This window comes from Hypanus sabinus, chromosome 3, assembly GCF_030144855.1.
Source record: "Hypanus sabinus isolate sHypSab1 chromosome 3, sHypSab1.hap1, whole genome shotgun sequence".
Lineage (NCBI taxonomy): Eukaryota > Metazoa > Chordata > Chondrichthyes > Myliobatiformes > Dasyatidae > Hypanus > Hypanus sabinus.
This window is the reverse complement of record NC_082708.1, coordinates 191,585,458-191,609,403: the sequence shown is the minus strand read 5'-3', so window position 1 is coordinate 191,609,403 and position 23,946 is coordinate 191,585,458. Positions and strand designations below refer to the sequence as shown.

The 23,946-nt window shown below is 41.2% G+C and overlaps 1 protein-coding gene across 2 annotated transcripts in view; it reads right to left on the bottom strand.

The window, feature by feature from the left end:
• zgc:64106 (uncharacterized protein LOC393348 homolog) overlaps positions 1 to 23,946 on the bottom strand; it is a 354,694-nt gene that overhangs the window by 2,064 nt on the left and 328,684 nt on the right. The gene's annotated exons all lie outside the window — the stretch shown is intronic.

The window sequence follows — 23,946 nt, the reverse complement described above, 5'->3', positions numbered from 1 at the left end:
GTCATTCAGATATTTCCAAAGCTTTGCTCCCACCACCATCGGAGTCACCTGGCACAGAACCAGCACTGTGACTTGGCAGAGGTGTACAATATGATAAGAGGCAAAGATCAAGTGGACATCCAGAGACTTTTGCCCCAGGTGGAACTGACTAACACTACCAGGCATCATCTTAAGGTCTTTGCAGGAGAAGTATGGGGTGGGGGAATATCAAAGGTAGGTTCTTTACACAGACAGGGGCTGCATAGAATGACACACACAAAAACTGGTGGAACACAGCAGGCCAGGCAGCATCTATAGGGAGAAGCACTGTCGATGTTTCAGGCCGAGACCCTTCGTCAGGAATATATATATTCCTGTATAGAATGACCTACCAGGAACGGTGGTAAAGGCAGATAGAGTAGGACATTCAAAAGGCTCTCAGATAGGCACATGGGTGATAGAAAATGGAGGGTGAAGTGGGACGGAAGGGTTAGATTGATCTTAGATTTGGTTAAAAGTTTGGCACATCCAGTTCATTTCAAACCATTTAAACTGCTAACTCCCAATGACCTGCTCTGGCACCATAGCCTTCGATATCCTTACCATCCATGTAGTTGTCCAGACTTCACTTAAACATTGAAATCCAGCTCACATGCACCACATGCTGGCAGCTGGCTCCACACTCATGATCCTCTCAGTGAAGCTTCCCTATGTCTCCCTTAACCTTTTCACCTTTTGCCCTTAACCCCCAATACTTTTCCTTCAATCAAATGATGTCTGGTTTGAGAAAAGGTGAGGAGTTGGAGGAGGCACCCAGTGGCGTATCTAAGATATGGCAGGTGTGGCACGTGCCCTGGGTGCCACTTGAAGGGGGGGGGGGGTGCCACTGAGCAGTTTCTATTAAAGTCAGACAAGCCATCCTCGGAGAGTGAAAAAAGGACTTTCTTCAGATGTACGATCTGTCTTTGATCATCATGGGTGAGAAGCACTAGGATGGCCTTATTTCAGAGCATGGTGTACGAAGACCATGAAACGTTTCTTCACGAAGAAGGAAAGTGGAGCTGAAGGACAGAAGAAATGAAAGATGGAGGTGGAGGAAGCCAAGAACTCAAGCAAGTTCTTCATGCCCTTCTTTGAAAAGCCCGGAACAAGTAGTTCGACACGTTCCATGGAGTCGCCTGCAGCTGCTACAAGTTTGTTAGAATCTGAAGGTGGATCGAGTACAAATGCGTCACAAGCCGAGGAGAAAGCCAAGTCAGATAAATCTGAGTATGATGAGATTAAGAGTGAGGCTGCCACAGAGAACGTGGACATGACAGGAGGGGAAGACGATGGTGGTGGTGATGATGTTGAGTTTATTGACGAGATTGAACCTGACAAGATTGAACCTGACAAGATTGAACCTGACGACACTGAACCTAGTGAACTGGATGGTGTCAAAGAGCCTCGAACTGTCATACCAGAAGTGATTGAATAGCATGACATTGGACTTCTGAAGTTCGACAAGGATACTGGAAAAGCAATTCTGCCTGACGCATTGAGAACAGAAATAATAAAGCTGGGTTCAAAGTATTTCTAGTACAGTGAGGGGCCTTTCTTACCAACAAATAACCACTCAATAAACAAAACCTGGTTCAACAGGAAATTGGGAAATGTTCATGGTGAGGAAGTGACTCGCTCATGGCTAATCTATTCCCCTTCTAAAAAGTCTGCATTTTGTATCTGTTGTCTTCTCTATTCCCGGTCAGACCATCAATCCTCATTGGAGCAGGAAAGTGGATTCAACCAGTGGAAAGCACCTGAAAGGATTAGAGTTCATGAAAATTCCAAGAATCATCTGGAATGCTTCACACAGTGGAAAGAAATGGAAAGAAATTTAGCCAGAGTTATTGACGCAGTATTTGAGTCACAGATTGAAAAGGAAAAGCAGAAGTGGTGTGATATCTTGACGAGAATCCTTCAGTGCATAAAAATCCTGGTGACTCAGAACCTGGCTTTGTGAGGACACAGGGAGTCGCTTCAGCTAGACGATGATTCCAATGTGGGAAATTTCCTTGGCTTACTGAAACTACTGGCCATCTTTGACCCTGTCATAAAAGAACACATCACTCATTTGGAAAATCATCTTGGATACATGTCTTAACTTTCGCCAGGTGTCCAGAACAAATTCATCCACATGATGGCATCCACTGTTCGCCAGAGTTCACTGAGAAGCATTTGTAAAGCCAAGTACTATGGTCTCATGTTCAACTCGACTCCTGATGAGGCACACTGTGAGCAGATGTCAGAAGTAGTGAGGTATGTGGAAGTTGATTCTGAGAGGAAAACTGAGTTAGAGAGCCCTTCCTTGGTTTTATCCAGATAAGACAGAAGGATGCTGAGAGATTGGTTGAAGACATCTTGAAACAGCTAGAGAAGGACAAAATGGAGTTACAAGAATGTCAGTCACAGTGGTATGACAACACTGCTGGGATGGCTGGACACTTGATCATCTTCACAAAGAAATGGATGAAAGGTTCGCTCGTTTGCACGACACTGACGCCAAGTTTGGGTTCCTTCTCGATGTCGAGGGACTGTGTTACGGCACCGACAGTAATAACGTAAGGAAGAAGTGCGAAAATTTGGGTGAATTGTACAGCTCTGATGTTGATGGACAGCAGCTATATGAAGAAATTTTGGATTGCAGAATGTTGCTATCAAGGTGGATCAACATGAAAGTATCAAGACCTGAAGAGCTTCTTGAATTTATTGTTCAGTATGGAGATGAGAGCGTCTTCCCTAATCTTCCCATTGCTATTCAGATAATGCTAACCATCGCAGTTTCCATCGCCAGCTGTGAGAGAACATTCAGCAAGTTAAAACCAATACTTTCGTATTTGAGAATCTCCATGGGTCAAGACAGACTCTGTGATCTTGCTGTGCTGAGTGTAGAAAGAGAAGAAACTGAAAAAACGACTGTGATCATAGACCAATTTGCATCAGTGAAAGCAAGGAAGGTGCAGTTATAATTTTCATATACTGCCAAAATTTGTTAATTAAAAGATTAATGAGCTTGACTTGTATTTTTGAGCTGATATTATGGTAAAGTTATCTAAAACATGGGTGTCAGATATTTCGACAGGCGTGCAATTTCAGTGCTTGCAATAGGTGCAATTTTCCGTAGATACGCCCCTGGAAGCAAAGTATTTCAGTGTTTTTGTATTGGGGAGGTGTTAGAGGAGGCACAGTATTTCAGTGTTTTTGTAATGAGGTGTTAGAGGAGGCACAGTATTTCAGTGTTTTTGTATTGGGGAGTTGTTAGAGGAGGCACAGTATTTCAGTGTTTTTGTAATGATGGGGTGTTAGAGGAGGCACAGTATTTCAGTGTTTTTGTAATGATGGCGTTTTAGAGGACGCACAGTATTTCAGTGTTTTTGTAATGATGAGGTATTAGAGGAGGCACAGTATTTCAGTGTTTTCGTAATGGGGAGTTGTTAGAGAAGGCACAGTATTTCAGTGTTTTTGTATTGTGGAGGTGTTAGAGGAGGCACAGTATTTCAGTGTTTTTGTAATGATGAGCTGTTAGAGGAGGCACAGTATTTCAGTGTTTTTGTAATGATGAGGTATTAGAGGAGGCACAGTATTTCAGTGTTTTTGTATTGGGGAGGTGTTAGAGGAGGCACAGTATTTCAGTGTTTTTGTATTGGGGAGTTGTTAGAGGAGGCACAGTACTTCAGTGTTTTTGTATTGTGGAGGTGTTCGAGGAGGCACAGTATTTCAGTGTTTTTGTAATGAGGTGTTAGAGGAGGCACAGTATTTCAGTATTTTTGTAATGATGGGGTGTTAGAGGAGGCACAGTATTTCAGTGTTTTTGTAATGATGAGGTGTTAGAGGAGGCACAGTATTTCAGTATTTTTGTAATGATGGGGTGTTAGAGGAGGCACAGTATTTCAGTGTTTTTGTAATGATGAGGTGTTAGAGGAGGCACAGTATTTCAGTGTTTTTGTAATGATGAGGTATTAGAGGAGGCACAGTATTTCAGTGCTTTTGTATTGGGGAGGTGTTAGAGGAGGCACAGTATTTCAGTGCTTTTGTATTGGGGAGGTGTTAGAGGAGGCGCAGTATTTCAGTGTTTTTGTAATGATGTGGTGTTAGAGGAGGCACAGTATTTCAGTGTTTTTCTAATGATGAGGTGTTAGAGCAGGGACAGTATTTCAGTGTTTTTGCAATGATGAGGTGTTAGAGGACGCACAGTGTTTAAGTGTTTTTTTAATGGTGAGGTGTTAGAGGAGGCACAGTATTTCAGTGTTTTTGTTTTGGGGAGGTGTTAGTGGAGGCACAGTATTTCAGTGTTTTTGTAATGATGAGCTGTTAGAGGAGGCCAGTATTTCAGTGTTTTTGTAAAGATGAGGTGTTAGCGGAGGCACAGTATTTCAGTGTTTTTGTAATGATGAGGTATTAGAGGAGGCACAGTATTTCAGAGTTTTTGTAATGGGGAGTTGTTAGAGGAGGCACAGTATTTCAGTGTTTTTCTAATGATGACGTTTTAGAGGAGGTACAGTATTTCAGTGTTTTTGCATTGGGGAGGTGTTAGAGGAGGCACAGTATTTCAGTGTTTTTGTAATGATGAGGTGTTAGAGGAGGCACAGTATTTCAGTGTTTTTCTAATGATGAGGTGTTAGAGGAGGCACAGTATTTCAGTGTTTTGTATTGGGGAGGTGTTAGAGGAGGCACAGTATTTCAGTGTTTTTGTAATGATGAGGTATTAGAGAAGGCGCAGTATTTCAGTGTTTTTGTAATGAGGTGTTAGAGGAGGCACAGTATTTCAGTGTTTTTGTATTGGGGAGGTGTTAGAGGAGGCACAGTATTTCAGTGTTTTTGATAAGGATGAGGTGTTAGAGGAGCCACAGTATTTCAGTGCTTTTGTAATGATAGGTGTTAGAGGAGGCACAGTATTTCAGTGTTTTTGTAATGATGAGGTATTAGAGGAGGCACAGTATTTCAGTGTTTTTGTAATGAGGTGTTAGAGGAGGCACAGTATTTCAGTGTTTTTGTATTCGGGAGTTGTTAGAGGAGGCACAGTATTTCAGTGTTTTTGTATTGGGGAGGTGTTAGAGGAGGCACAGTATTTCAGTGTTTTTGTATTGGGGAGTTGTTAGAGGAGGCACAGTATTTCAGTGTTTTTGTATTCGGGAGTTGTTAGAGGAGGCACAGTATTTCAGTGTTTTTGTATTGGGGAGGTGTTAGAGGAGGCACAGTATTTCAGTGTTTTTCTAATGATGAGGTGTTAGAGGAGGCACAGTATTTCAGTGTTTTTGTATTGGGGATGTGATAGAGGAGGCACAGAATTTCAGTGTTTTTGTATTGTGGAGGTGTTAGAGGAGGCACAGTATTTCAGTGTTTTTGTATTCGGGAGGTGTTAGAGGAGGCACAGTATTTCAGTGTTTTTGTATTGGGGAGGGGTTAGAGGAGGCACAGTATTTCAGTGTTTTTGTATTGGGGATGTGATAGAGGAGGCACAGAATTTCAGTCTTTTTGTATTGTGGAGGTGTTAGAGGAGGCACAGTATTTCAGTGTTTTTGTATTGGGGAGGTGTTAGAGGAGGCACAGTATTTCAGTGTTGTTGTATTGGGGAGGTGTTAGAGGAGGCACAGTATATCAGTGTTTTTGTAATGATGAGGTGTTAGAGGAGGCACAGTATTTCAGTGTTTTGTATTGGGGAGGTGTTAGAGGAGGCACAGTATTTCAGTGCTTTTGTATTGGGGAGGTGTTAGAGGAGGCGCAGTATTTCAGTGTTTTTGTAATGATGTGGTGTTAGAGGAGGCACAGTATTTCAGTGTTTTTCTAATGATGAGGTGTTAGAGCAGGGACAGTATTTCAGTGTTTTTGCAATGATGAGGTGTTAGAGGACGCACAGTGTTTAAGTGTTTTTTTAATGGTGAGGTGTTAGAGGAGGCACAGTATTTCAGTGTTTTTGTTTTGGGGAGGTGTTAGTGGAGGCACAGGATTTCAGTGTTTTTGTAATGATGAGCTGTTAGAGGAGGCCAGTATTTCAGTGTTTTTGTAAAGATGAGGTGTTAGCGGAGGCACAGTATTTCAGTGTTTTTGTAATGATGAGGTATTAGAGGAGGCACAGTATTTCAGAGTTTTTGTAATGGGGAGTTGTTAGAGAAGGCAAAGTATTTCAGTGTTTTTCTAATGATGACGTTTTAGAGGAGGTACAGTATTTCAGTGTTTTTGCATTGGGGAGGTGTTAGAGGAGGCACAGTATTTCAGTGTATTTGTAATGATGAGGTGTTAGAGGAGGCACAGTATTTCAGTGTTTTTCTAATGATGAGGTGTTAGAGGAGGCACAGTATTTCAGTGTTTTGTATTGGGGAGGTGTTAGAGGAGGCACAGTATTTCAGTGTTTTTGTAATGATGAGGTATTAGAGAAGGTGCAGTATTTCAGTGTTTTTGTAATGAGGTGTTAGAGGAGGCACAGTATTTCAGTGTTTTTGTATTGGGGAGGTGTTAGAGGAGGCACAGTATTTCAGTGTTTTTGATAATGATGAGGTGTTAGAGGAGCCACAGTATTTCAGTGCTTTTGTAATGATGAGGTGTTAGAGGAGGCACAGTATTTCAGTGTTTTTGTAATGATGAGGTATTAGAGGAGGCACAGTATTTCAGTGTTTTTGTAATGAGGTGTTAGAGGAGGCACAGTATTTCAGTGTTTTTGTATTCGGGAGTTGTTAGAGGAGGCACAGTATTTCAGTGTTTTTGTATTGGGGAGGTGTTAGAGGAGGCACAGTATTTCAGTGTTTTTGTATTGGGGAGTTGTTAGAGGAGGCACAGTATTTCAGTGTTTTTGTATTCGGGAGTTGTTAGAGGAGGCACAGTATTTCAGTGTTTTTGTATTGGGGAGGTGTTAGAGGAGGCACAGTATTTCAGTGTTTTTCTAATGATGAGGTGTTAGAGGAGGCACAGTAGTTCAGTGTTTTTGTATTGGGGAGTTGTTAGAGGAGGCACAGTATTTCAGTGTTTTTGTATTGGGGAGGGGTTAGAGGAGGCACAGTATTTCAGTGTTTTTGTATTGGGGATGTGATAGAGGAGGCACAGAATTTCAGTCTTTTTGTATTGTGGAGGTGTTAGAGGAGGCACAGTATTTCAGTGTTTTTGTATTGGGGAGGTGTTAGAGGAGGCACGGTATTTCAGTGTTTTTGTATTGGGGAGGTGTTAGAGGAGGCACAGTATTTCAGTGTTTTTTTATTGGGGATGTGTCAGAGGAGGCACAGTATTTCAGTGTTTTTGTATTGGGGAGGTGTTAGAGGAGGCACAGTATTTCAGTGTTTTTGTATTGGGGATGTGTCAGAGGAGGCACAGTATTTCAGTGTTTTTGTATTGGGGAGGTGTTAGAGGAGGCACAGTATTTCAGTGTTTTTGTATTGGGGAGGTGTTAGAGGAAGCACAGTATTTCAGTGTTTTTGTATTCGGGAGGTGTTAGAGGAGGCACAGTATTTCAGTGTTTTTGTATTGGGGAGGTGTTAGAGGAGGCATAGTATTTAAGTGTTTTTGTATTGGGGATGTGATAGAGGAGGCACAGAATTTCAGTCTTTTTGTATTGTGGAGGTGTTAGAGGAGGCACAGTATTTCAGTGTTTTTGTATTGGGGAGGTGTTAGAGGAGGCACAGTATTTCAGTGTTGTTGTATTGGGGAGTTGTTACAGGAGGCACAGTATTTCAGTGTTTTTGTATTGGGGAGGTGTTAGAGGAGGCACAGTATTTCAGTGTTTTTGTATTGGGGAGTTGTTAGAGGAGGCACAGTATTTCAGTGTTTTTGTATTGGGGAGGTGTTAGAGGAGGCACAGTATTTCAGTGTTTTTGTATTGGGGATGTGTCAGAGGAGGCACAGTATTTCAGTGTTTTTGTAATGATGGGGTGTTAGAGGAGGCACAGTATTTCAGTGTTTTTGTAATGATGAGGTGTTAGAGGAGGCACAGTATTTCAGTGTTTTTGTAATGATGAGGTATTAGAGGAGGCACAGTATTTCAGTGTTTTTGTAATGAGGTGTTAGAGGAGGCACAGTATTTCAGTGTTTTTGTATTCGGGAGGTGTTAGAGGAGGCACAGTATTTCAGTGTTTTTGTAATGATGAGGTGTTAGAGGAGGCACAGTATTTCAGTGTTTTGTATTGGGGAGGTGTTAGAGGAGGCACAGTATTTCAGTGCTTTTGTATTGGGGAGGTGTTAGAGGAGGCGCAGTATTTCAGTGTTTTTGTAATGATGTGGTGTTAGAGGAGGCACAGTATTTCAGTGTTTTTCTAATGATGAGGTGTTAGAGCAGGGACAGTATTTCAGTGTTTTTTTAATGGTGAGGTGTTAGAGGAGGCACAGTATTTCAGTGTTTTTGTATTGGGCAGGTGTTAGAGGAGGCACAGTATTTCAGTGTTTTTGTAATGATGAGTTGTTAGAGAAGGCACAGTATTTCAGTGTTTTTGTAATGATGACGTTTTAGAGGAGGTACAGTATTTCAGTGTTTTTGTAATGATGAGTTGTTAGAGGAGGCACAGTATTTCAGTGTTTTTGTATTGGGGAGTTGTTAGAGGAGGCACAGTATTTCAGTGTTTTTGTATTGGGGAGGGGTTAGAGGAGGCACAGTATTTCAGTGTTTTTGTATTGGGGATGTGTCAGAGGAGGCACAGTATTTCAGTGTTTTTGTATTGGGGAGGTGTTAGAGGAGGCACAGTATTTCAGTGTTTTTGTATTGGGGATGTGTCAGAGGAGGCACAGTATTTCAGTGTTTTTGTAATGATGAGGTGTTAGAGGAGGTACAGTATTTCAGTGTTTTTGTAATGATGAGTTGTTAGAGGAGGCACAGTATTTCAGTGTTTTTGTATTGGGGAGTTGTTAGAGGAGGCACAGTATTTCAGTGTTTTTGTATTGGGGAGGTGTTAGAGGAGCCACAGTATTTCAGTGTTTTTCTAATGATGAGGTGTTAGAGGAGGCACAGTATTTCAGTGTTTTTGTATTGGGGAGGGGTTAGAGGAGGCACAGTATTTCAGTGTTTTTGTATTGGGGAGTTGTTAGAGGAGGCACAGTATTTCAGTGTTTTTGTATTGGGGAGGTGTTAGAGGAGGCACAGTATTTCAGTGTTTTTGTATTGGGGATGTGTCAGAGGAGGCACAGTATTTCAGTGTTTTTGTACTGGGGAGGTGTTAGAGGAGGCGCAGTATTTCAGTGTTTTTGTATTCGGGAGGTGTTAGAGGAGGCACAGTATTTCAGTGTTTTTGTAATGATGAGGTGTTAGAGGAGGCACAGTATTTCAGTGTTTTTGTATTGGGGAGGGGTTAGAGGAGGCACAGTATTTCAGTGTTTTTGTATTGGGGAGTTGTTAGAGGAGGCACAGTATTTCAGTGTTTTTGTATTGGGGAGGTGTTAGAGGAGGCACAGTATTTCAGTGTTTTTGTATTGGGGATGTGTCAGAGGAGGCACAGTATTTCAGTGTTTTTGTATTGGGGAGGTGTTAGAGGAGGCGCAGTATTTCAGTGTTTTTGTATTCGGGAGGTGTTAGAGGAGGCACAGTATTTCAGTGTTTTTGTAATGATGAGGTGTTAGAGGAGGCACAGTATTTCAGTGTTTTGTATTGGGGAGGTGTTAGAGGAGGCACAGTATTTCAGTGCTTTTGTATTGGGGAGGTGTTAGAGGAGGCGCAGTATTTCAGTGTTTTTGTAATGATGTGGTGTTAGAGGAGGCACAGTATTTCAGTGTTTTTCTAATGATGAGGTGTTAGAGCAGGGACAGTATTTCAGTGTTTTTTTAATGGTGAGGTGTTAGAGGAGGCACAGTATTTCAGTGTTTTTGTATTGGGGAGGTGTTAGAGGAGGCACAGTATTTCAGTGTTTTTGTAATGATGAGTTGTTAGAGAAGGCACAGTATTTCAGTGTTTTTGTAATGATGACGTTTTAGAGGAGGTACAGTATTTCAGTGTTTTTGTAATGATGAGTTGTTAGAGGAGGCACAGTATTTCAGTGTTTTTGTATTGGGGAGTTGTTAGAGGAGGCACAATATTTCAGTGTTTTTGTATTGGGGAGGGGTTAGAGGAGGCACAGTATTTCAGTGTTTTTGTAATGATGAGTTGTTAGAGAAGGCACAGTATTACAGTGTTTTTGTAATGATGACGTTTTAGAGGAGGTACAGTATTTCAGTGTTTTTGTAATGATGAGTTGTTAGAGGAGGCACAGTATTTCAGTGTTTTTGTATTGGGGAGTTGTTAGAGGAGGCACAGTATTTCAGTGTTTTTGTATTGGGGAGGTGTTAGAGGAGGCACAGTATTTCAGTGTTTTTCTAATGATGAGGTGTTAGAGGAGGCACAGTATTTCAGTGTTTTTGTATTGGGGAGGGGTTAGAGGAGGCACAGTATTTCAGTGTTTTTGTATTGGGGAGTTGTTAGAGGAGGCACAGTATTTCAGTGTTTTTGTATTGGGGAGGTGTTAGAGGAGGCACAGTATTTCAGTGTTTTTGTATTGGGGATGTGTCAGAGGAGGCACAGTATTTCAGTGTTTTTGTATTGGGGAGGTGTTAGAGGAGGCACAGTATTTCAGTGTTTTTGTATTGGGGATGTGTCAGAGGAGGCACAGTATTTCAGTGTTTTTGTATTGGGGAGGTGTTATAGGAGGCACAGTATTTCAGTGTTTTTGTATTGGGGAGGTGTTAGAGGAGGCACAGTATTTCAGTGTTTTTGTATTCGGGAGGTGTTAGAGGAGGCACAGTATTTCAGTGTTTTTGTATTGGGGAGTTGTTAGAGGAGGCACAGTATTTCAGTGTTTTTGTATTGGGGAGTTGTTAGAGGAGGCACAGTATTTCAGTGTTTTTGTATTGGGGAGGGGTTAGAGGAGGCACAGTATTTCAGTGTTTTTGTAATGATGAGTTGTTAGAGAAGGCACAGTATTACAGTGTTTTTGTAATGATGACGTTTTAGAGGAGGTACAGTATTTCAGTGTTTTTGTAATGATGAGTTGTTAGAGGAGGCACAGTATTTCAGTGTTTTTGTATTGGGGAGTTGTTAGAGGAGGCACAGTATTTCAGTGTTTTTGTATTGGGGAGGTGTTAGAGGAGGCACAGTATTTCAGTGTTTTTCTAATGATGAGGTGTTAGAGGAGGCACAGTATTTCAGTGTTTTTGTATTGGGGAGGGGTTAGAGGAGGCACAGTATTTCAGTGTTTTTGTATTGGGGAGTTGTTAGAGGAGGCACAGTATTTCAGTGTTTTTGTATTGGGGAGGTGTTAGAGGAGGCACAGTATTTCAGTGTTTTTGTATTGGGGAGGTGTTAGAGGAGGCACAGTATTTCAGTGTTTTTCTAATGATGAGGTGTTAGAGCAGGGACAGTATTTCAGTGTTTTTTTAATGGTGAGGTGTTAGAGGAGGCACAGTATTTCAGTGTTTTTGTATTGGGGAGGTGTTAGAGGAGGCACAGTATTTCAGTGTTTTTGTAATGATGAGTTGTTAGAGAAGGCACAGTATTTCAGTGTTTTTGTAATGATGACGTTTTAGAGGAGGTACAGTATTTCAGTGTTTTTGTAATGATGAGTTGTTAGAGGAGGCACAGTATTTCAGTGTTTTTGTATTGGGGAGTTGTTAGAGGAGGCACAATATTTCAGTGTTTTTGTATTGGGGAGGGGTTAGAGGAGGCACAGTATTTCAGTGTTTTTGTAATGATGAGTTGTTAGAGAAGGCACAGTATTACAGTGTTTTTGTAATGATGACGTTTTAGAGGAGGTACAGTATTTCAGTGTTTTTGTAATGATGAGTTGTTAGAGGAGGCACAGTATTTCAGTGTTTTTGTATTGGGGAGTTGTTAGAGGAGGCACAGTATTTCAGTGTTTTTGTATTGGGGAGGTGTTAGAGGAGGCACAGTATTTCAGTGTTTTTCTAATGATGAGGTGTTAGAGGAGGCACAGTATTTCAGTGTTTTTGTATTGGGGAGGGGTTAGAGGAGGCACAGTATTTCAGTGTTTTTGTATTGGGGAGTTGTTAGAGGAGGCACAGTATTTCAGTGTTTTTGTATTGGGGAGGTGTTAGAGGAGGCACAGTATTTCAGTGTTTTTGTATTGGGGATGTGTCAGAGGAGGCACAGTATTTCAGTGTTTTTGTATTGGGGAGGTGTTAGAGGAGGCACAGTATTTCAGTGTTTTTGTATTGGGGATGTGTCAGAGGAGGCACAGTATTTCAGTGTTTTTGTATTGGGGAGGTGTTATAGGAGGCACAGTATTTCAGTGTTTTTGTATTGGGGAGGTGTTAGAGGAGGCACAGTATTTCAGTGTTTTTGTATTCGGGAGGTGTTAGAGGAGGCACAGTATTTCAGTGTTTTTGTATTGGGGAGTTGTTAGAGGAGGCACAGTATTTCAGTGTTTTTGTATTGGGGAGTTGTTAGAGGAGGCACAGTATTTCAGTGTTTTTGTATTGGGGAGGGGTTAGAGGAGGCACAGTATTTCAGTGTTTTTGTAATGATGAGTTGTTAGAGAAGGCACAGTATTACAGTGTTTTTGTAATGATGACGTTTTAGAGGAGGTACAGTATTTCAGTGTTTTTGTAATGATGAGTTGTTAGAGGAGGCACAGTATTTCAGTGTTTTTGTATTGGGGAGTTGTTAGAGGAGGCACAGTATTTCAGTGTTTTTGTATTGGGGAGGTGTTAGAGGAGGCACAGTATTTCAGTGTTTTTCTAATGATGAGGTGTTAGAGGAGGCACAGTATTTCAGTGTTTTTGTATTGGGGAGGGGTTAGAGGAGGCACAGTATTTCAGTGTTTTTGTATTGGGGAGTTGTTAGAGGAGGCACAGTATTTCAGTGTTTTTGTATTGGGGAGGTGTTAGAGGAGGCACAGTATTTCAGTGTTTTTGTATTGGGGAGGTGTTAGAGGAGGCGCAGTATTTCAGTGTTTTTGTATTCGGGAGGTGTTAGAGGAGGCACAGTATTTCAGTGTTTTTGTAATGATGAGGTGTTAGAGGAGGCACAGTATTTCAGTGTTTTGTATTGGGGAGGTGTTAGAGGAGGCACAGTATTTCAGTGCTTTTGTATTGGGGAGGTGTTAGAGGAGGCGCAGTATTTCAGTGTTTTTGTAATGATGTGGTGTTAGAGGAGGCACAGTATTTCAGTGTTTTTCTAATGATGAGGTGTTAGAGCAGGGACAGTATTTCAGTGTTTTTTTAATGGTGAGGTGTTAGAGGAGGCACAGTATTTCAGTGTTTTTGTATTGGGGAGGTGTTAGAGGAGGCACAGTATTTCAGTGTTTTTGTAATGATGAGTTGTTAGAGAAGGCACAGTATTTCAGTGTTTTTGTAATGATGACGTTTTAGAGGAGGTACAGTATTTCAGTGTTTTTGTAATGATGAGTTGTTAGAGGAGGCACAGTATTTCAGTGTTTTTGTATTGGGGAGTTGTTAGAGGAGGCACAGTATTTCAGTGTTTTTGTATTGGGGAGGGGTTAGAGGAGGCACAGTATTTCAGTGTTTTTGTAATGATGAGTTGTTAGAGAAGGCACAGTATTACAGTGTTTTTGTAATGACGTTTTAGAGGAGGTACAGTATTTCAGTGTTTTTGTATTGGGGAGTTGTTAGAGGAGGCACAGTATTTCAGTGTTTTTGTAATGATGACGTTTTAGAGGAGGTACAGTATTTCAGTGTTTTTGTAATGATGAGTTGTTAGAGGAGGCACAGTATTTCAGTGTTTTTGTATTGGGGAGTTGTTAGAGGAGGCACAGTATTTCAGTGTTTTTGTATTGGGGAGGGGTTAGAGGAGGCACAGTATTTCAGTGTTTTTGTAATGATGAGTTGTTAGAGAAGGCACAGTATTACAGTGTTTTTGTAATGATGACGTTTTAGAGGAGGTACAGTATTTCAGTGTTTTTGTAATGATGAGTTGTTAGAGGAGGCACAGTATTTCAGTGTTTTTGTATTGGGGAGTTGTTAGAGGAGGCACAGTATTTCAGTGTTTTTGTATTGGGGAGGTGTTAGAGGAGGCACAGTATTTCAGTGTTTTTCTAATGATGAGGTGTTAGAGGAAGCACAGTATTTCAGTGTTTTTGTATTGGGGAGGGGTTAGAGGAGGCACAGTATTTCAGTGTTTTTGTATTGGGGAGTTGTTAGAGGAGGCACAGTATTTCAGTGTTTTTGTATTGGGGAGGTGTTAGAGGAGGCACAGTATTTCAGTGTTTTTGTATTGGGGATGTGTCAGAGGAGGCACAGTATTTCAGTGTTTTTGTATTGGGGAGGTGTTAGAGGAGGCACAGTATTTCAGTGTTTTTGTATTGGGGATGTGTCAGAGGAGGCACAGTATTTCAGTGTTTTTGTATTGGGGAGGTGTTATAGGAGGCACAGTATTTCAGTGTTTTTGTATTGGGGAGGTGTTAGAGGAGGCACAGTATTTCAGTGTTTTTGTATTCGGGAGGTGTTAGAGGAGGCACAGTATTTCAGTGTTTTTGTATTGGGGAGTTGTTAGAGGAGGCACAGTATTTCAGTGTTTTTGTATTGGGGAGTTGTTAGAGGAGGCACAGTATTTCAGTGTTTTTGTATTGGGGAGGGGTTAGAGGAGGCACAGTATTTCAGTGTTTTTGTAATGATGAGTTGTTAGAGAAGGCACAGTATTACAGTGTTTTTGTAATGATGACGTTTTAGAGGAGGTACAGTATTTCAGTGTTTTTGTAATGATGAGTTGTTAGAGGAGGCACAGTATTTCAGTGTTTTTGTATTGGGGAGTTGTTAGAGGAGGCACAGTATTTCAGTGTTTTTGTATTGGGGAGGTGTTAGAGGAGGCACAGTATTTCAGTGTTTTTCTAATGATGAGGTGTTAGAGGAGGCACAGTATTTCAGTGTTTTTGTATTGGGGAGGGGTTAGAGGAGGCACAGTATTTCAGTGTTTTTGTATTGGGGAGTTGTTAGAGGAGGCACAGTATTTCAGTGTTTTTGTATTGGGGAGGTGTTAGAGGAGGCACAGTATTTCAGTGTTTTTGTATTGGGGAGGTGTTAGAGGAGGCGCAGTATTTCAGTGTTTTTGTATTCGGGAGGTGTTAGAGGAGGCACAGTATTTCAGTGTTTTTGTAATGATGAGGTGTTAGAGGAGGCACAGTATTTCAGTGTTTTGTATTGGGGAGGTGTTAGAGGAGGCACAGTATTTCAGTGCTTTTGTATTGGGGAGGTGTTAGAGGAGGCGCAGTATTTCAGTGTTTTTGTAATGATGTGGTGTTAGAGGAGGCACAGTATTTCAGTGTTTTTCTAATGATGAGGTGTTAGAGCAGGGACAGTATTTCAGTGTTTTTTTAATGGTGAGGTGTTAGAGGAGGCACAGTATTTCAGTGTTTTTGTATTGGGGAGGTGTTAGAGGAGGCACAGTATTTCAGTGTTTTTGTAATGATGAGTTGTTAGAGAAGGCACAGTATTTCAGTGTTTTTGTAATGATGACGTTTTAGAGGAGGTACAGTATTTCAGTGTTTTTGTAATGATGAGTTGTTAGAGGAGGCACAGTATTTCAGTGTTTTTGTATTGGGGAGTTGTTAGAGGAGGCACAGTATTTCAGTGTTTTTGTATTGGGGAGGGGTTAGAGGAGGCACAGTATTTCAGTGTTTTTGTAATGATGAGTTGTTAGAGAAGGCACAGTATTACAGTGTTTTTGTAATGACGTTTTAGAGGAGGTACAGTATTTCAGTGTTTTTATAATGATGAGTTGTTAGAGGAGGCACAGTATTTCAGTGTTTTTGTATTGGGGAGTTGTTAGAGGAGGCACAGTATTTCAGTGTTTTTGTATTGGGGAGGTGTTAGAGGAGGCACAGTATTTCAGTGTTTTTCTAATGATGAGGTGTTAGAGGAGGCACAGTATTTCAGTGTTTTTGTATTGGGGAGGGGTTAGAGGAGGCACAGTATTTCAGTGTTTTTGTATTGGGGAGTTGTTAGAGGAGGCACAGTATTTCAGTGTTTTTGTATTGGGGAGGTGTTAGAGGAGGCACAGTATTTCAGTGTTTTTGTATTGGGGATGTGTCAGAGGAGGCACAGTATTTCAGTGTTTTTGTATTGGGGAGGTGTTAGAGGAGGCACAGTATTTCAGTGTTTTTGTATTGGGGATGTGTCAGAGGAGGCACAGTATTTCAGTGTTTTTGTATTGGGGAGGTGTTAGAGGAGGCACAGTATTTCAGTGTTTTTGTATTGGGGAGGTGTTAGAGGAGGCACAGTATTTCAGTGTTTTTGTATTCGGGAGGTGTTAGAGGAGGCACAGTATTTCAGTGATTTTGTATTGGGGAGTTGTTAGAGGAGGCACAGTATTTCAGTGTTTTTGTATTGGGGAGTTGTTAGAGGAGGCACAGTATTTCAGTGTTTTTGTATTGGGGAGGGGTTAGAGGAGGCACAGTATTTCAGTGTTTTTGTAATGATGAGTTGTTAGAGAAGGCACAGTATTATAGTGTTTTTGTAATGATGACGTTTTAGAGGAGGTACAGTATTTCAGTGTTTTTGTAATGATGAGTTGTTAGAGGAGGCACAGTATTTCAGTGTTTTTGTATTGGGGAGTTGTTAGAGGAGGCACAGTATTTCAGTGTTTTTGTATTGGGGAGGTGTTAGAGGAGGCACAGTATTTCAGTGTTTTTCTAATGATGAGGTGTTAGAGGAGGCACAGTATTTCAGTGTTTTTGTATTGGGGAGGGGTTAGAGGAGGCACAGTATTTCAGTGTTTTTGTATTGGGGAGTTGTTAGAGGAGGCACAGTATTTCAGTGTTTTTGTATTGGGGAGGTGTTAGAGGAGGCACAGTATTTCAGTGTTTTTGTATTGGGGATCTGTCAGAGGAGGCACAGTATTTCAGTGTTTTTGTATTGGGGAGGTGTTAGAGGAGGCACAGTATTTCAGTGTTTTTGTATTGGGGATGTGTCAGAGGAGGCACAGTATTTCAGTGTTTTTGTATTGAGGAGGTGTTAGAGGAGGCACAGTATTTCAGTGTTTTTGTATTGGGGAGGTGTTAGAGGAGGCACAGTATTTCAGTGTTTTTGTATTCGGGAGGTGTTAGAGGAGGCACAGTATTTCAGTGTTTTTGTATTGGGGAGGTGTTAGAGGAGGCATAGTATTTCAGTGTTTTTGTATTGGGGATGTGATAGAGGAGGCACAGAATTTCAGTCTTTTTGTATTGTGGAGGTGTTAGAGGAGGCACAGTATTTCAGTGTTTTTGTATTGGGGAGGTGTTAGAGGAGGCACAGTATTTCAGTGTTGTTGTATTGGGGAGTTGTTACAGGAGGCACAGTATTTCAGTGTTTTTGTATTGGGGAGGTGTTAGAGGAGGCACAGTATTTCAGTGTTTTTGTATTGGGGAGTTGTTAGAGGAGGCACAGTATTTCAGTGTTTTTGTATTGGGGAGGTGTTAGAGGAGGCACAGTATTTCAGTGTTTTTGTATTGGGGATGTGTCAGAGGAGGCACAGTATTTCAGTGTTTTTGTAATGATGGGGTGTTAGAGGAGGCACAGTATTTCCGTGTTTTTGTAATGATGAGGTGTTAGAGGAGGCACAGTATTTCAGTGTTTTTGTAATGATGAGTTATTAGAGGAGGCACAGTATTTCAGTGTTTTTGTAATGAGGTGTTAGAGGAGGCACAGTATTTCAGTGTTTTTGTATTCGGGAGGTGTTAGAGGAGGCACAGTATTTCAGTGTTTTTGTAATGATGAGGTGTTAGAGGAGGCACAGTATTTCAGTGTTTTGTATTGGGGAGGTGTTAGAGGAGGCACAGTATTTCAGTGCTTTTGTATTGGGGAGGTGTTAGAGGAGGCGCAGTATTTCAGTGTTTTTGTAATGATGTGGTGTTAGAGGAGGCACAGTATTTCAGTGTTTTTCTAATGATGAGGTGTTAGAGCAGGGACAGTATTTCAGTGTTTTTGCAATGATGAGGTGTTAGAGGACGCACAGTGTTTAAGTGTTTTTTTAATGGTGAGGTGTTAGAGGAGGCACAGTATTTCAGTGTTGTTGTATTGGGGATGTGATAGAGGAGGCACAGAATTTCAGTCTTTTTGTATTGTGGAGGTGTTAGAGGAGGCACAGTATTTCAGTGTTTTTGTATTGGGGAGGTGTTAGAGGAGGCACAGTATTTCAGTGTTGTTGTATTGGGGAGTTGTTACAGGAGGCACAGTATTTCAGTGTTTTTGTATTGGGGAGGTGTTAGAGGAGGCACAGTATTTCAGTGTTTTTGTATTGGGGAGTTGTTAGAGGAGGCACAGTATTTCAGTGTTTTTGTATTGGGGAGGTGTTAGAGGAGGCACAGTATTTCAGTGTTTTTGTATTGGGGATGTGTCAGAGGAGGCACAGTATTTCAGTGTTTTTGTAATGATGGGGTGTTAGAGGAGGCACAGTATTTCCGTGTTTTTGTAATGATGAGGTGTTAGAGGAGGCACAGTATTTCAGTGTTTTTGTAATGATGAGTTATTAGAGGAGGCACAGTATTTCAGTGTTTTTGTAATGAGGTGTTAGAGGAGGCACAGTATTTCAGTGTTTTTGTATTCGGGAGGTGTTAGAGGAGGCACAGTATTTCAGTGTTTTTGTAATGATGAGGTGTTAGAGGAGGCACAGTATTTCAGTGTTTTGTATTGGGGAGGTGTTAGAGGAGGCACAGTATTTCAGTGCTTTTGTATTGGGGAGGTGTTAGAGGAGGCGCAGTATTTCAGTGTTTTTGTAATGATGTGGTGTTAGAGGAGGCACAGTATTTCAGTGTTTTTCTAATGATGAGGTGTTAGAGCAGGGACAGTATTTCAGTGTTTTTGCAATGATGAGGTGTTAGAGGACGCACAGTGTTTAAGTGTTTTTTTAATGGTGAGGTGTTAGAGGAGGCACAGTATTTCAGTGTTGTTGTATTGGGGAGGTGTTAGAGGAGGCACAGTATTTCAGTGTTTTTGTAATGATGAGTTGTTAGAGAAGGCACAGTATTTCAGTGTTTTTGTAATGATGACGTTTTAGAGGAGGTACAGTATTTCAGTGTTTTTGCATTGGGGAGGTGTTAGAGGAGGCACAGTATTTCAGTGTTTTTGTAATGAGGTGTTAGAAGAGGCACAGTATTTCAGTGTTTTTGTATTGGGGAGTTGTTAGAGGAGGCACAGTATTTCAGTGTTTTTGTATTGGGGAGGGGTTAGAGGAGGCACAGTATTTCAGTGTTTTTGTATTGGGGATGTGATAGAGGAGGCACAGAATTTCAGTCTTTTTGTATTGTGGAGGTGTTAGAGGAGGCACAGTATTTCAGTGTTTTTGTATTCGGGAGGTGTTAGAGGAGGCACAGTATTTCAGTGTTTTTGTATTGGGGAGTTGTTAGAGGAGGCACAGTATTTCAGTGTTTTTGTATTGGGGAGGTGTTAGAGGAGGCACAGTATTTCAGTGTTTTTGATAATGAGGTGTTAGAGGAGGCACAGTATTTCAGTGTTTTTGTAATGATGAGGTATTAGAGGAGGCACAATATTTCAGTGTTTTTGTAATGAGGTGTTAGTGGAGGCACAGTATTTCAGTGTTTTTGTATTGGGGAGGTGTTAGAGGAGGCACAGTATTTCAGTGTTTTTGTATTGGGGAGTTGTTAGAGGAGGCACAGTATTTCAGTGTTTTTGTATTGGGGAGGTGTTAGAGGAGGCACAGTATTTCAGTGTTATTGTAATGATGAGTTGTTAGAGGAGGCACAGAATTTCAGTGTATTTGTAATGAGGAGGTGTTAGAGGAGGCACAGTATTTCAGTGGTATTGTAATGATGAGTTGTTAGAGGAGGCACAGAATTTCAGTGAATTTGTAATGAGGAGGTGATAGAGGAGGCACAGTATTTGAGTGTTTTTGTAACAATGAGGTGTTAGAGGAGGCACAGTATTTCAGTGTTTTTGTATTGGGGAGTTGTTAGAGGAGGCACAGTATTTCAGTGTTTTTGTATTGGGGATGTGTTAGAGGAGGCACAGTATTTCAGTGTTTTTGATAATGATGAGGTGTTAGAGGAGCCACAGTATTTCAGTGTTTTTGTAATGATGAGGTGTTAGAGGAGGCACAGTATTTCAGTGTTTTTGTAATGATGAGGTATTAGAGGAGGCACAGTATTTCAGTGTTTTTGTAATGAGGTGTTAGAGGAGGCACAGTATTTCAGTGTTTTTGTATTGAGGAGGTGTTAGAGGAGGCACAGTATTTCAGAGTTTTTGTATTGGGGAGTTGTTAGAGGAGGCACAGTATTTCAGTGTTTTTGTATTGGGGAGTTGTTAGAGGAGGCACAGTATTTCAGTGTTTTTGTATTCGGGAGTTGTTAGAGGAGGCACAGTATTTCAGTGTTTTTGTATTGGGGAGGTGTTAGAGGAGGCACAGTATTTCAGTGTTTTTCTAATGATGAGGTGTTAGAGGAGGCACAGTAGTTCAGTGTTTTTCTATTGGGGAGTTGTTAGAGGAGGCACAGTATTTCAGTGTTTTTGTATTGGGGAGGGGTTAGAGGAGGCACAGTATGTCAGTGTTTTTGATAATGATGAGGTGTTAGAGGAGGCACAATATTTCAGTGTTTTTGTAATGAGGTGTTAGTGGAGGCACAGTATTTCAGTGTTTTTGTATTGGGGAGGTGTTAGAGGAGGCACAGTATTTCAGTGTTTTTGTATTGGGGAGTTGTTAGAGGAGGCACAGTATTTCAGTGTTTTTGTATTGGGGAGGGGTTAGAGGAGGCACAGTATTTCAGTGTTTTTGTATTGGGGATGTGATAGAGGAGGCACAGAATTTCAGTCTTTTTGTATTGTGGAGGTGTTAGAGGAGGCACAGTATTTCAGTGTTTTTGTATTCGGGAGGTGTTAGAGGAGGCACAGTATTTCAGTGTTTTTGTATTGGGGAGGTGTTAGAGGAGGCACAGTATTTCAGTGTTTTTGTATTGGGGAGGTGTTAGAGGAGGCACAGTATTTCAGTGTTTTTGTATTGGGGATGTGTTAGAGGAGGCACAGAATTTCAGTCTTTTTGTATTGTGGAGGTGTCAGAGGAGGCACAGTATTTCAGTGTTTTTGTAATGATGGGGTGTTAGAGGAGGCACAGTATTTCAGTGTTTTTGTAATGATGAGGTGTTAGAGGAGGCACAGTATTTCAGTGTTTTTGTAATGATGAGGTATTAGAGGAGGCACAGTATTTCAGTGTTTTTGTAATGAGGTGTTAGAGGAGGCACAGTATTTCAGTGTTTTTGTATTGGGGAGGTGTTAGAGGAGGCACAGTATTTCAGTGTTTTTGTAATGATGAGGTGTTAGAGGAGGCACAGTATTTCAGTGTTTTTGTAATGATGAGGTATTAGAGGAGGCACAGTATTTCAGTGTTTTTGTAATGAGGTGTTAGAGGAGGCACAGTATTTCAGTGTTTTTGTATTGGGGAGGTGTTAGAGGAGGCACAGTATTTCAGTGTTTTTGTAATGATGAGTTGTTAGAGGAGGCACAGTATTTCAGTGTTTTGTATTGGGGAGGTGTTAGAGGAGGCACAGTATTTCAGTGCTTTTGTAATGGGGAGGTGTTAGAGGAGGCGCAGTATTTCAGTGTTTTTGTAATGATGTGGTGTTAGAGGAGGCAGAGTATTTCAGTGTTTTTCTAATGATGAGGTGTTAGAGCAGGGACAGTATTTCAGTGTTTTTGCAATGATGAGGTGTTAGAGGACGCACAGTGTTTAAGTGTTTTTTTAATGGTGAGGTGTTAGAGGAGGCACAGTATTTCAGTGTTTTTGTATTGGGGAGGTGTTAGAGGAGGCACAGTATTTCAGTGTTTTTGTAATGATGAGTTGTTAGAGAAGGCACAGTATTTCAGTGTTTTTGTAATGATGACGTTTTAGAGGAGGTACAATATTTCAGTGTTTTTGCATTGGGGAGGTGTTAGAGGAGGCACAGTATTTCAGTGTTTTTGTAATGAGGTGTTAGAGGAGGCACAGTATTTCAGTGTTTTTGTATTGGGGAGTTGTTAGAGGAGGCACAGTATTTCAGTGTTTTTGTATTGGGGAGGGGTTAGAGGAGGCACAGTATTTCAGTGTTTTTGTATTGGGGATGTGATAGAGGAGGCACAGAATTTCAGTCTTTTTGTATTGTGGAGGTGTTAGAGGAGGCACAGTATTTCAGTGTTTTTGTATTCGGGAGGTGTTAGAGGAGGCACAGTATTTCAGTGTTTTTGTATTGGGGAGGTGTTAGAGGAGGCACAGTATTTCAGTGTTTTTGTATTGGGGAGGTGTTAGAGGAGGCGCAGTATTTCAGTGTTTTTGTATTGGGGAGGTGTTAGAGGAGGCACAGTAATTCAGTGTTTTTGTATTGGGGAGTTGTTAGAGGAGGCACAGTATTTCAGTGTTTTTGTATTGGGGATGTGTTAGAGGAGGCACAGAATTTCAGTCTTTTTGTATTGTGGAGGTGTCAGAGGAGGCACAGTATTTCAGTGTTTTTGTAATGATGGGGTGTTAGAGGAGGCACAGTATTTCAGTGTTTTTGTAATGATGAGGTGTTAGAGGAGGCACAGTATTTCAGTGTTTTTGTAATGATGAGGTGTTAGAGGAGGCACAGTATTTCAGTGTTTTGTATTGGCGAGGTGTTAGAGGAGGCACAGTATTTCAGTGCTTTTGTATTGGGGAGGTGTTAGAGGAGGCGCAGTATTTCAGTGTTTTTGTAATGATGTGGTGTTAGAGGAGGCACAGTATTTCAGTGTTTTTGTAATGATGAGGTGTTAGAGGAGGCACAGTATTTCAGTGTCTTTGTATTGGGGAGGTGTTAGAGGAGGCACAGTATTTCAGTGTTTTTGTAATGATGAGGTGTTAGAGGAGGCACAGTATTTCAGTGTTTTGTATTGGGGAGGTGTTAGAGGAGGCACAGTATTTCAGTGCTTTTGTAATGAGGAGGTGTTAGAGGAGGCGCAGTATTTCAGTGTTTTTGTAATGATGTGGTGTTAGAGGAGGCAGAGTATTTCAGTGTTTTTCTAATGATGAGGTGTTAGAGCAGGGACAGTATTTCAGTGTTTTTGCAATGATGAGGTGTTAGAGGACGCACAGTGTTTAAGTGTTTTTTTAATGGTGAGGTGTTAGAGGAGGCACAGTATTTCAGTGTTTTTGTATTGGGGAGGTGTTAGAGGAGGCACAGTATTTCAGTGTTTTTGTAATGATGAGTTGTTAGAGAAGGCACAGTATTTCAGTTTTTTTGTAATGATGACGTTTTAGAGGAGGTACAGTATTTCAGTGTTTTTGTATTGGGGAGGTGTTAGAGGAGGCACAGTATTTCAGTGTTTTTGTAATGAGGTGTTAGAGGAGGCACAGTATTTCAGTGTTTTTGTATTGGGGAGTTGTTAGAGGAGGCACAGTATTTCAGTGTTTTTGTATTGGGGAGGGGTTAGAGGAGGCACAGTATTTCAGTGTTTTTGTATTGGGGATGTGATAGAGGAGGCACAGAATTTCAGTCTTTTTGTATTGTGGAGGTGTTAGAGGAGGCACAGTATTTCAGTGTTTTTGTATTCGGGAGGTGTTAGAGGAGGCATAGTATTTCAGTGTTTTTGTATTGGGGAGATGTTAGAGGAGGCACAGTATTTCAGTGTTTTTGTATTGGGGAGGTGTTAGAGGAGGCGCAGTATTTCAGTGTTTTTGTATTGGGGAGGTGTTAGAGGAGGCACAGTAATTCAGTGTTTTTGTATTGGGGAGTTGTTAGAGGAGGCACAGTATTTCAGTGTTTTTGTATTGGGGATGTGTTAGAGGAGGCACAGAATTTCAGTCTTTTTGTATTGTGGAGGTGTCAGAGGAGGCACAGTATTTCAGTGTTTTTGTAATGATGGGGTGTTAGAGGAGGCACAGTATTTCAGTGTTTTTGTAATGATGAGGTGTTAGAGGAGGCACAGTATTTCAGTGTTTTTGTAATGATGAGGTGTTAGAGGAGGCACAGTATTTCAGTGTTTTGTATTGGCGAGGTGTTAGAGGAGGCACAGTATTTCAGTGCTTTTGTATTGGGGAGGTGTTAGAGGAGGCGCAGTATTTCAGTGTTTTTGTAATGATGTGGTGTTAGAGGAGGCACA